This window comes from Leuciscus leuciscus (genome assembly GCF_965113295.1).
Source record: "Leuciscus leuciscus genome assembly, chromosome: 1".
NCBI classification, from domain to species: Eukaryota; Metazoa; Chordata; class Actinopteri; order Cypriniformes; family Leuciscidae; genus Leuciscus; species Leuciscus leuciscus.
Genome location: NC_138725.1, coordinates 13984791 through 13998232, shown reverse-complemented (window position 1 = coordinate 13998232; position 13442 = coordinate 13984791). Strand labels below are relative to the sequence as shown.

The window sequence follows — 13442 nt, the reverse complement described above, 5'->3', positions numbered from 1 at the left end:
AAGCCCCACGTCGTAAAAACTACGAGTGGTGTCCTTTATTTGTATTTTTGAAATGCGCCGACATTTCACGTAATATGATCGACGTGCATATTCTTTGAACATTGTTGAAATGTGCCGACATTTCATGTAACATGCATTACTGTTTACAAACTGCAATTCACATGTTTGCCCACTAGCGTTGTTTTGTCGCCATAGTTACAATCGTGACACGGAAGTCTTAACCAACGCTTCCGGGGGAACTCTGACCCTCGCATGATCAGAGCCACAGCAAAGCCCTGACCACAGTGTAAACAAACCCTTTGGTGGCTAAGCTAGCTGCTAACCCTTGGCTAAGCTAACCTAACCTAGGCAGTTGTTCACAGTGAGGCCTATATGCTAAAGCCTTAAGCATTATTTACGTTTGTCATTTGTATTAACATCAGTGGTTAAATACAGTGTCTGTTGAACAACGTTAAAGTGATTTAACCATTTAAACACCTTGATTTTTACACCTGTTGGTCTTTCCTTCTTTCTTATGTGACCCAAGGGGGCCTTTTTAAATCAATTTCAAGTGGATAACCAACCATATAAATTTTAGATGTTTACCAGCAGGCTATCCCAATGAAGGGAAATGAAAGGAGAGAGAGGGACTGGAGTATTATAAAAATATAAACAGTTTATTTTATTTTTCTCAAGTTGGACACACACACGAAGAACAGACCTTAGGCCTCTGGGCAACAAATTTCAGGAATGGGGACAACAAAGTGCAAAATCAAGGTGTTTGAATAAATAGCACTCAATAAGAATTCAGCAAGATTCAAACACAAAATAAATAGGGCACATCACAAAATCACATGCACACAAAAAAACAGTAGTTTACACTCAGCAAATAAGTGAACACACACACACAATACAATTGTTACTCCCCCCCCCCCCCAGGATATTGCACCAACCCAATGGCCTAAGATACAAACATTACATACACAAACATGAAGCATACAACAACACACACAAGGGAGAGACTGATGGACGACACAACGGGCCTCCCTCCCACACACACTCATACGCACATCTAGATCCTAAAAACAAAAGCACAGGAAAAACAGTGGCCAAGATGGCATGTGACGGTCCTCCTGCAAAGAAAAATTACAATACCATACAAGTAATTATACAGGTCAAATCAAAGCTATGCTTAGTTTGTAACCTGTACATCAATGGGCTAAAAATTACTTAAAACATAAAAAATCTTCAATTAAATACAAGCAGTCGGAACAGGGCAAGGTGCTAAAGTAGCCTACTTTACCAACCTGTATGAATGCTGAATGCAGACCGCAGCGTCGAGCCAAGAGCTTGTTTAGTTGTAATATCGTAGCGATCGATTTATTCCGTCTGGTTTTTACTCGTACGTTCCCAGGCCAAACTATAATACAGACATGGCGAGTCAACATGACTACATACATATGAACAAGCGTTCCATGATGAAAATGTACACACGTGAGGGAGAAAGGAAGCCAGTGAACTTACATTCTCAGCACAACAAACAGCACGCAGCAAACTTTACAGTGGTCACACTCTAAACCCGTAACTAATATAAACAGAACACGAATCAATGAAAGTTCATTACGGCCAGTGCCTGAAGAAAAGAAAACTGAACGCTGCTCACGAGTAAAAGCAGAAAACTTACATTTTCGTTGAAGCGCGCAGACACAATTCATAGCCAGTGAGGGCTCGTGAAGACAGGAAGCTGGATGTAACCACGGCACTGAATAACCGCACAAACGCCAGATCACGCTACAAAACAATACAATATTCTGAATATACCAGATCCATGCCAACCATGTTTTCACAAGGAGGCTAAAATACATTTAAGCATGAACTCACATCAACTCGTACAACCAACCAAGAGTCCAAAGAACCAAGAGTCTGTAGCAAAACAGTAATGAGAGAGACCGCCAGCTTGCTGGATTTAAAGGTGTAGCGCCAAATGACCACCACCTGGTTCAATCAAGGCACAATTCCCACTGCCTACGTCATACCCGCTACATTCACCCACCCTTGAATGTCACCGTCCCGGTGACTAGGGCAAGGGTCAAACCCAAGGTCTAAAAACGCTATGGGAGGAAATGGTTAGAGCGCTTTCTGCCGAGGCCACTGGTGGTCTTCTAACAGTCGTGCATGGGAGATTGTGAGGGTTAGGATGGTGGCCTGCATTTGTTCTAGCAGTTCTCCTTGAAACAAAGCTATTGCCAGATGTTGATACTTCCCCCTCAACACCCAAGGAGTCATATATTAAATGTTGGGGTGTGGTCTGCCCCTGCTGTTCAAGAGCTGGAGGCTGCGACGCTCCAAACTCAGTGGGAGGTGTTGATCCTCTTACAAGAGGTGCATCAATTGCCACCAATACTCCAAAATCATCACCTTCCTCCATACTACCATCAACATCATCCCCTATAGAGTTTGGCATGCTTACGTTAAGCATCTCAGCCCCAGGTACAAGATAGGGTGAACCTGGGTCAGTTGGGAGGGGCCGTAGTTCTTTCCGGTTGATATTCTTCTCTGGACCTAACTGATCCCTTGGCCTAATTTTATAAAGTGTACCAACCTCGTCAAGGCAACTCACAATCTCATACACCACATTTTCCCAATGATCACTAATCTTGTGCCGTCCATGCGGGTGACTACGACGATACACTAGCGTACCAGGGGGCAGAAGTGGCAAAGGAACCAAATGATTCTTTGCTCGTTGTTGAACGGCTGCCTCCAAATGAGCTCGGGCCTGACTATAGATTGCAGAGAGATGCTCCTGGTGTTCTTGAACCCACTCGGCAGTAGTAGAGTCTGATGGAGTGTCAATTATGCCCAACAAAGAATCGAGTGGAAGAGTGGGCTTACGCCCAAACATAAGTTCATACGGAGAAAACCCCGTAGACTGATGGGCTGTGGTGTTATAAGCAAATAAAACCTGTGGCAGATGGTGGGGCCACCGTCTTTTCTTGTCAGGAGGTAGTGTACGAAGCAGGTCATGCAATGTGCGGTTAAATCGCTCACATTGTCCGTTGCCCTCTGGATGGTATGGGCTAGTGCGGGATTTACGAATTCCATACACTCTGCACAATTGTTGGAACAGCTCACCTTCAAAATTGCGCCCTTGATCGGTATGGATACGTAATGGGACACCATAAATGTAAAACCACTGCTCTGTCAAGACTCGAGCTACCGTTGACGACTTCTGGTCTGCCGTAGGATATGCCTGCGCAAATTTAGAGAACACATCGGTGACAACCAAAATATTCTCTTTCCCATCACTAGATTTTTCCAATATGGAAAAGTCAATGGCTACAATTTCTAGAGGCCTTGATGCCAACAGACTACCCATAAAGGTCCTCAGTTTTGGCTGAGTTGCCTTGGCCACCACACACCGCCGACATTCACGGCACCACCGGTCGACATCCTTCCGCATAAAGGGCCAATAGCATCGCTGGCGGACAAGATTAGTTGTTCGTTCTACCCCCTGGTGGCCATGATCATCATGCAAAGCTGTGAGCACTTCTGTCTGAAGAGCCTGAGGCAGCAGTAGCTGCAAGACCTCTTTAGTACTGCCAGGGACATGTGTCTTCCTATATAGGACACCCTCGTAGACTACTAGGTCTGCCCATTGACGGACAAGCTCCACAACAGCAGGGGGCTCATTGGACCTCTCTGGAGCTGTAGGAGGACTTCCCCTCTTCCAATATACAAGGAAGGCCTTCAAAACAGGATCCTCAGCCTGCAAGAGTTGGAGATTTGCCCTGGTTCTTGTAGGGCATGCATCTATGGCCTGTATTTCAACAGAAGGGGGCATGACCACACTCTTAATTTCGACTGGCACTGAGATCCCCAAGGCCACCTCCTCCATAGAAACTGGGACTGATGGTGCCGGCAAGCGAGATAGCGCATCCGCATTCTTGTTACATGCGCCAGGACGGTACTGTATGGTGAAGTCAAAAAGAGCTAATTGCGCAGCCCAACGTTGCTCTACGGCTCCTAACTTAGCTGTCCGTAAGTAACAGAGCGGGTTGTTATCGGTCAGAACAGTAAATTTGGTACCCAGCAGATAATCCCGAAACTTGTCTGTTACTGCCCACTTAAGTGCCAACCGTTCAAGTTTCATGGCTGAGTAGTTATCCATGTTTCGTTCAGTTGGTCGCAAGCCCCTGCTTGCATAAGCAACTGGACGCCGAGGCCCTCCATCCTGCTCTTGAGATAAAACGGCGCCGAGCCCCAGCCCACTAGCATCTACCTCAAGGACAAATGGTTTGCTGAAGTCGGCGTAACCCAAAACTGGTGCGCTTATCAGTTTGTCCCTCAAAGTATTGAATGCTTGATCACAGCCCCAGTCCCAATGGTCCCGCAAAGTGGCATTACGCCCCGTCCTATTCCTTTTAGGGTGTGGCTGGAGCTTTGCCACCAATTTATGTAGAGGAGCCGCATACCTCGCAAAGCCCTGCACAAAACGCCGATAATACGACGCGAACCCAAGGAATGATCGCAGCTCTGCAACTGTAGATGGAGTGCTCCAATCCCTAACTGCACTGATCTTGTCAGGGTCCGTAGAGACCCCAGAGGCCGAGACAACGTGGCCCAAGAACTTTACTTCAGGCTGAAAAAAATGACACTTCTTTAGTTTGAGCTTAAGACCGTGCTCGCGTAGACGACTGAATACCAACTCCAAACGTTCCAGATGTTGTTTGAACGTAGCTGAAAAAACGACCACATCATCTAAATACAGGAGAAGGGAATGGAAACGCTGGTCCCCAAATATTCTTTCCATCAGCCGCTGAAAAGTCCCGGGTGCATTGCACAATCCATATGGCATCCTCTGAAACTCAAAGAGGCCAAATGGCGTGCAAAAAGCGGTTTTAGCCCGATCCTTCTCAGCAACTGGCACCTGGTTATAACCACTCGCAAGGTCGAGAGTGGAGAAGAGAGACGCACCTGTGAGGGCATCCAAAGACTCCTCAATTCTTGGCAATGGAAAGGCATCTTTCCTAGTCTTTGCGTTTAGTTGTCTATAGTCGACACAAAGACGAATAGATCCATCTCTCTTCTCCACAACCACGATGGGTGAGGAATAAGGACTACAGCTCGGTTTTACCACTCCCTGATCTAACAACTCCTGGATATGTGCCTTCACTACATCATACTGGGATGGTGGAAGTCGTCTGTAGCGTTGCCGCACCGGAATGTCGTCAACCACAGGAATCTCATGCTCGATCAAGTTGGTACAGCCCAAGAGTGCCTCACTACAGCTAAACGTATCACTATACTTCTGAAGTAAAGACTTTGCTTCCCATTGCTCGGACTCAGTTAGATTAGGCCAGGAAAGGTCCGCAAACCCTAACGAGGGAGTTGTAGCAGCCTCCATTGACCGAATAAACGCGACAGGGCCTTGAGTGCCATTTTCTTCCTGAAAGCAGATGGATTTGTTAGCGGAACGTGCAGTGATCAAATACATTTCCCCCAACAGGGTACGTGGTTTTATCCACCGATCTACCTGGCCCACATTAACAACTGGCACTTGTACTGTACCATTTCCAATGGGGAGCAATGAGATTGGGACAATTAAGTCTGGTGGCAACTGCCACCCTGCCGCTGCTGGTTCTAACAGTACAGAAGGAATCAATGGGCCAAGCCCCTGCCTACAGGTGGCTGACACAAACTTTAAAGATCCGGCTGGAACACAAATGGAGGACCCAGGGGCAGTCAAAACCCTACCTAGAACACCAGACGTAGAAAAGTCCTCGAGGCGTTGACACGCTAATAAGGCATGTTCCCAAACGACTGGGACCGTTACCCCGGAAGTAGTAAACAAACTTGCACCGTCTCGGCAAAAAAACTCTCGCAGGCAGCAACGAAGGACATTCATCCCAATCAATCCTGGGACAGAGTCCTTGTTTGTCTTAAATCTGGACTCAGGTGGATCTTGAACCACCAAGACGCCTATGGAAGGAAGAACTTTTCCTAAGACTTTTACATCCAATTCTAAGTAACCTCGATATGGAATATCTAGGCCATTGGCCGCTTTTAACTGTAACCACCCACAGGAACGTAGCTGGTCACACCCCAGGACTCGAAAATGGTTATTAAAGAAGGACTCCGTAATGGTAGATACCATAGAACCGGTATCTATAAGACAAGTAACAGTTACACCGCCCATCTGAACATCTACCACTGGACACTCGCCCACCAATGCAGAGGGACAGGACAAAAGAGATGTAAACGAATCTGAGCCCATCAAACCCCCTTCTAGTGCTTGGCTCCATGCACTAGAGGGTGCTAGTTTCCCTGTTGCCTGCCGGAGGAGTCATCCCTCTCATTCCCCACGGGTGGCCTGGACCCAACCCCCACACGCTGTGTCTGCCGTGAGCCAACCAGGCAATCCCTAGCCATATGGCCTACTTGCTCACAACGCAGACAAATAGGTCTGCCATCCACATCAAAACGAAACCGCCTCTGATGATTAGTCTGCCTATTTGGTAGATTGGATGGCCCTGAGCCAGGGGACAAATGTTTAAGAATAGTATCTAATTGGGCCTGCTGCCTACGCAAACAGTCTTTGAGCTCGGTCAATTCATTACTTGGTTGTGCTACAACGACCTGGGCTTCTGCCTGCCATGCTCCCACCACCCTTGAACTAGCGTCACACGAAAAAGCCCTTGCACGGACAGAACGAGGCCCCTCGCCATCATCGGCCCAGCGAAATGCCTCACGACGCAAGTCCAAAAAGGAGGAATCAGGATTAAGGCGGATATATTGTTTTAATTCTCTACGCAGCATTTTGTCTCTAATGTTTTCTGCAAATTGATCACGGAGAACACAGTCGGGTTTAGCCATTGCAGTTGTATTTTTACGTTGTGCGACTTCCATAAGTGACATTAATGAGTGTGAAAATTCACGCAACGTTTCTCCCTCCCGTTGACGACATTGAAAAAATTTTTGTTGAGCGTCAATATAAGACTGACTACAGCCAAAAGTCTCAGTCAGTATAGAAAAAATATTTTCAGGCTCGGATCTAACTAGAGCTGGATGGAGTTTAATTTCTAGTTTTGCCTCCCCATCCAGAAGGTCATACACAAAGTGCGCCTGCTCACCTATAGACATATGCCTAACCTGTAAACATCGACGGACCTCCTCGATCCATTCCTCCACCGGAGGAGACTCTGAACTACCAGAGAACCTGGGATATTTACGTTCTCTAGGAACATACACATACCTCAATCCAGAAGACCCTGGCTCCTGAGAATTTGGCTCTTGGCGATTTGACTCTTGCTGACTCTGCTCTCCCTGTTCTACAGCCCCAGCGGATGCTACATTTCCCTGACGTAGCCTTTCATTGTCAGCCTGCAACTGTTTAATCTGCTCCATTAGCTGCCCGACCCGTTCCTCCGGCTCCTGAGACATTTTAAACCGCACAAAGCCAGAGGGAAAAAAAAGAAGTTACTTTTTTTTTTTTTTTTTAAATACAAACCACTTATCACTTGCAGAACCGCTGTCCAGGCCCAGTCCTCAACCACTGCTTTTCCTGTACTCTACCTGCAATGAATACACACATACACACAAAACAACAAAAACAAATTACACCAGTCCCAATCAATCCTGCCGACTACGCCAAATGTGACCCAAGGGGGCCTTTTTAAATCAATTTCAAGTGGATAACCAACCATATAAATTTTAGATGTTTACCAGCAGGCTATCCCAATGAAGGGAAATGAAAGGAGAGAGAGGGACTGGAGTATTATAAAAATATAAACAGTTTATTTTATTTTTCTCAAGTTGGACACACACACGAAGAACAGACCTTAGGCCTCTGGGCAACAAATTTCAGGAATGGGGACAACAAAGTGCAAAATCAAGGTGTTTGAATAAATAGCACTCAATAAGAATTCAGCAAGATTCAAACACAAAATAAATAGGGCACATCACAAAATCACATGCACACAAAAAAACAGTAGTTTACACTCAGCAAATAAGTGAACACACACACACAATACAATTGTTACTCCCCCCCCCCCCAGGATATTGCACCAACCCAATGGCCTAAGATACAAACATTACATACACAAACATGAAGCATACAACAACACACACAAGGGAGAGACTGATGGACGACACAACGGGCCTCCCTCCCACACACACTCATACGCACATCTAGATCCTAAAAACAAAAGCACAGGAAAAACAGTGGCCAAGATGGCATGTGACGGTCCTCCTGCAAAGAAAAATTACAATACCATACAAGTAATTATACAGGTCAAATCAAAGCTATGCTTAGTTTGTAACCTGTACATCAATGGGCTAAAAATTACTTAAAACATAAAAAATCTTCAATTAAATACAAGCAGTCGGAACAGGGCAAGGTGCTAAAGTAGCCTACTTTACCAACCTGTATGAATGCTGAATGCAGACCGCAGCGTCGAGCCAAGAGCTTGTTTAGTTGTAATATCGTAGCGATCGATTTATTCCGTCTGGTTTTTACTCGTACGTTCCCAGGCCAAACTATAATACAGACATGGCGAGTCAACATGACTACATACATATGAACAAGCGTTCCATGATGAAAATGTACACACGTGAGGGAGAAAGGAAGCCAGTGAACTTACATTCTCAGCACAACAAACAGCACGCAGCAAACTTTACAGTGGTCACACTCTAAACCCGTAACTAATATAAACAGAACACGAATCAATGAAAGTTCATTACGGCCAGTGCCTGAAGAAAAGAAAACTGAACGCTGCTCACGAGTAAAAGCAGAAAACTTACATTTTCGTTGAAGCGCGCAGACACAATTCATAGCCAGTGAGGGCTCGTGAAGACAGGAAGCTGGATGTAACCACGGCACTGAATAACCGCACAAACGCCAGATCACGCTACAAAACAATACAATATTCTGAATATACCAGATCCATGCCAACCATGTTTTCACAAGGAGGCTAAAATACATTTAAGCATGAACTCACATCAACTCGTACAACCAACCAAGAGTCCAAAGAACCAAGAGTCTGTAGCAAAACAGTAATGAGAGAGACCGCCAGCTTGCTGGATTTAAAGGTGTAGCGCCAAATGACCACCACCTGGTTCAATCAAGGCACAATTCCCACTGCCTACGTCATACCCGCTACACTTATTTTACCTGTCTAATATTTTAATTACCCATATTTTCCGTGAAAAGGAAATTTCGTTTGCAATTATTAATTTCGTTTACCTGCATTTTACTTGAAAAAGAAAATACTGGTTTATGATTATTAATTGTCAAATTCTAATTTGATTTAAAAAAGGAAATTAAAATTGAAAATCTATTTTTCTAAACAGGTAATTTCTAATGATTTCTAGATTTATTTTTAATAAATCTAATTTCATAATTTTCATAATTTCTAAATTACTCTTTTAGATTTAATCACTTAAGGTGAATACGTTTTGAACTTTGAAAGTTAAGTAAACTTATTCAACCCACATTTCCCTATTTCAAATATTGTTAGACTCCTACTTGCTCATTTATTGTTATTGCGTTGTAACCTCCTTCTCAAGTTGTGGTTATAAACTTAACCATTCTATTTTACCCATTTACCTCTTTTTGTCGCTGTGGAGCGACACACCTGAGCCTCAATAGGAGACATTGGTATCTCACTACAAGTTTCAAATAAATCAGAGATAACCCTCTCTTTACAAAGCTTTATTTTTGAATGTTTAGTTGGTTGGCAACTATCAATTCTATACTTGTAGTTCGACAAAGGCTCCAGAGCCATTTGTGGATCCAATCTCCTTCCCTCCTTTCCTTCTTACATCCTTCCTGTTCTGTCCTGATTTCCCATCCTTCACATTTGTAGGAAACAAACCTGGAAGAACCATCAATCGAGTCTAAAGAAAGAGAAAGATAATTTTTCCAAAGAAAACAATTATTAGGTATTTGATTTGTAATCAAACCCTCTCTTGTTCTCCATACTCTCTCTGTCTTTGTAAACGCAATTTACAATTTAACATCTTATCCAAGATCAATTAACAGAGACCAGTGTTGAGCAACCGTCGCCTTCATAGCATCCCAGCTGTAAGCGGTCCAACTGACGGTGTGTGTGGTGTCAATCCTGTAAAACTCGGAAAAAGGTATCAGCATTATTATTGTATTATTTTTCCTTGTAAACATAAGCAATAATATTGTTTACCTTTCTGGAAACAGATTCTCACCGATAGGAAGCATTTACGAGAAAAATAATATTTCTCCTACTTAAGAATTTTCTTTCTTGTTTTATTGAAATTGGTTTTAACCTCTCTCTCTTTTTTCCCCTTACTCAGTTGAGTGACACATCACGAGTTTAAACCAGCTTTTCAAAAAAAAAAAAATCCTTTCAATTGAAATTTGTTTTAACCTTTTTCTCTCTTTCCCTCACTTAGTTGAGTGACAAAGTTTCCACATCACTAACCTACCTGTCTACACTGAGACCAACACTTAGACATTACAACACTTCACTATTGTTGTACAGTCACTGAAACGACACTTAGCTGTTCAACCACATATAGGCTTACACCCCACACAGATCTGTGTCAGTCTCTTCACCCCAGCGTGCCAACATGTCGTGGACAACAAACCCCACTGACGTGGACGCCTGGCTCGGAGGCATTGCAGACTGCCTCACACCAAAGACATTTGAACTGTTATTATTTTTAATAATAATCATAACGCTGAGAAGATTCCTGACACACGATTCAAGCCAGAATCAGAACCACAACCACACGGAACTAACCAAGATTATCTGTTCCCTAAGCAATGCCTTCACAGCCCAGCTGACACTAAGCGACAAGCACATCACCCACCTTCAGGAGGAGCTGACACGTGCCCAGAGCCGCATAGACAAGCTGGAAGTGAAAGTCCAGGACGACTTCAAGCTTCAGACCACTGAGTTCCTGAGAGAGCTGATGCACACTCAACTCTGCACTGACCAGCTCAAAGTGAAAGCTCAAGTCGAACTCGAAGTGCCCGACAAAGTGAAGCAAGAAACAAAGAAGCAAGTTTACAAGCTCCAAGAAGCCCTTGCAGTCACTGAACGTGACAAACAAGAATTAAAGACTGTCCAGAAGCACCTGGTAAACCAACTCCAGTCTGCTGAACACCAGCTAGAGAAAGCTAAAGCTGACATTAAAGTCAAGAACTCTAAGATCATTGCTCTGAAAGACCACCTGGAAAGGTGCAGTGCTGAAATCGACCATCTGACCCAACAGCGAGATGACGTCAACGACGAGCTCTACGCGGTCAGAGATGAACTCCAGCACATTTTCAAACAGAAACCAGAGCCAAGAAGGGAGAGACCTCCCTCAGCATCACCACTGCTGAGCAGAACAGAGTCCTCCATCCAAGAACTGGCATACAGTGAAAGAAGTGAATGGCCACAACCCGAAAGGTCACCAGCCTTCACCACAGAACTGTTCACTGCCAACAAACAAAGAGAGCTCATTCAGGCAGACTCCAAAGCTGCACAGGGGATGACCTGTAAAGATCTCAACCAGCTGGTTAAGAGTATCACTCAGTTCAACCTGAACTCCACGGAGGGCCCAGACATCCAGGCCCACATCCGAGATATCAACTTCCACCTAGAGGTGAGACCACATGTGACTGACAGAGACAGGTTTTACATCCTCAGATCGACATCCACTCCAAGGGTACGAAGCTTCCTAGACCGACAACCTGCTCATGTCAAGTCAAACTACCAGCTGCTATGTGAGACACTGATTAAAGAATTCACAGGCCCAGAGTCGGAACATGGTGTGTTAATCGCTTTGGAAACTAAGCAAGGTCGGCAAGAGACTCCTCAAGCCTACTACCACCGTTTTCGACAAGCCTTCTTTGGTGCACATAACTCACCTGAACATGAAGAGGATGTGAATTTCAAAAACCTCTTCCTGAGAAATCTGCACCCCGGATTGAGTTATTATCTTGGTCTCGAGGCCTGCGCAGACACAATGACAATTCAACAGCTGCGTGACCTGACACACAAGGCCCACATCAAACAGAAGATGTCCTCAAAGAAAGGTTTGAAAACATCCACAATTTCAAACTCCTTCAGCCAAGACACAAGCCTTGCACTGGAAGACAACCAGTGGCATGACAACACCACAGTTCTTCGTAAGAAGCACAGAGAACGTGACTCCCATGCCGATGACAGCTACCACACCAACCGCATGGAAAAGACATGGAACCACTAATGAGGCAACGGGAAGTGTTCCTAGAAAGCAGGCTGAACACGGATGACCAACAAGATGAGTCAAATTTGCTATGACTAGCGATGGAACGGAAGACCCACGACTCATCTGATACACCTTCATAATGAAGATGACAACCACTTGTTCTACAACAACACAGACCAAAGTGGTCTCTCACAGTCAACCACTGACAAACACCCAGAGGTACCAGAAAACACCATCCTGGTTACCCATCACTCATAAAGAAACCACCAAACGAGCTCCAACTCAAGAACCATGTGTGTGCTACAGCAACAACAGTAAGCACAGAAGATCAGAAAGGTTGTCACAACCAGAAGGCATCATCAGAGGAATGCAACAACGGAGACCAAGTTTCGCACTACAGCTTCACGCAGCCATGCCAAACTACCTCCCCATGTCTGCCAGAGAACTTCCTGCCTTACTGGTTTGACCCCCAGCAGATCACAGAAGATCCTTTCTCCAAGGCAAAGAGGCAACAAGCTCATCAAAGCTAAGCCATCAAGCAAAGGGGGGAGCAAAACAGACTGAAACAGATCTGACCATACATACATACATACATACATGCATGCATACATGCATACACTACACAACACCCCTAACATACTCACTAACATATAGAAGTTAACCACCTCTACCGTGCAAAACACGCAACAAACATGTTTTCTCCCACAGGTAAAAACTAACTTCAGAAACTAGCTTAACAACGTAGCTACACTTACCAGAGGAAACATGGTAACTACCCATCCAACAAGTACACCTGAGAACACCTCTCATTACATCGTGATACCTGACACCTTAGCTGCGCAACAGTAGTTATAAGTCATACCAGGAACACTCAACTGCTTTGTTTTGTTTTACCTCTTCCTTCCTTTCCTTCTTCTTTTATGAGGTAAAATGCCTGTCCACCCTATAAGGGTCAAGGTCGCAATAATAGGATTGACACACCACGCCTAATATTTGTAAGTCACCTTAAAACGAATGTGAGCCAGAGAACTCCCTGCATCATTCGTATCACAAATTGAAAGGTAAATTGGGCCAAACCTAGAACAATTTAGAAGAGAATAAAACAAACAAATCAAATTTAATCACAAAATTGATTAATCACCGTCCCAAAACGAACTAGGATAACGGTCCTAAGATTGAACTAAACTTTATTCAACGTGATTAACTACATTGAGAGAGTGAACCTGTTTATGCCTAGGTAATCTAATGTC

General features: G+C 44.5%; 2 protein-coding genes across 3 annotated transcripts in view; both read right to left on the bottom strand.

Annotated features, from left to right (window-relative positions):
- Positions 1–13442, bottom strand: part of LOC309499999 (uncharacterized protein) — a 47131-nt gene that overhangs the window by 6547 nt on the left and 27142 nt on the right. The window lies entirely within an intron of this gene.
- LOC309501649 (uncharacterized protein) overlaps positions 1–13442 on the bottom strand; it is a 109088-nt gene that overhangs the window by 68644 nt on the left and 27002 nt on the right. The window lies entirely within an intron of this gene.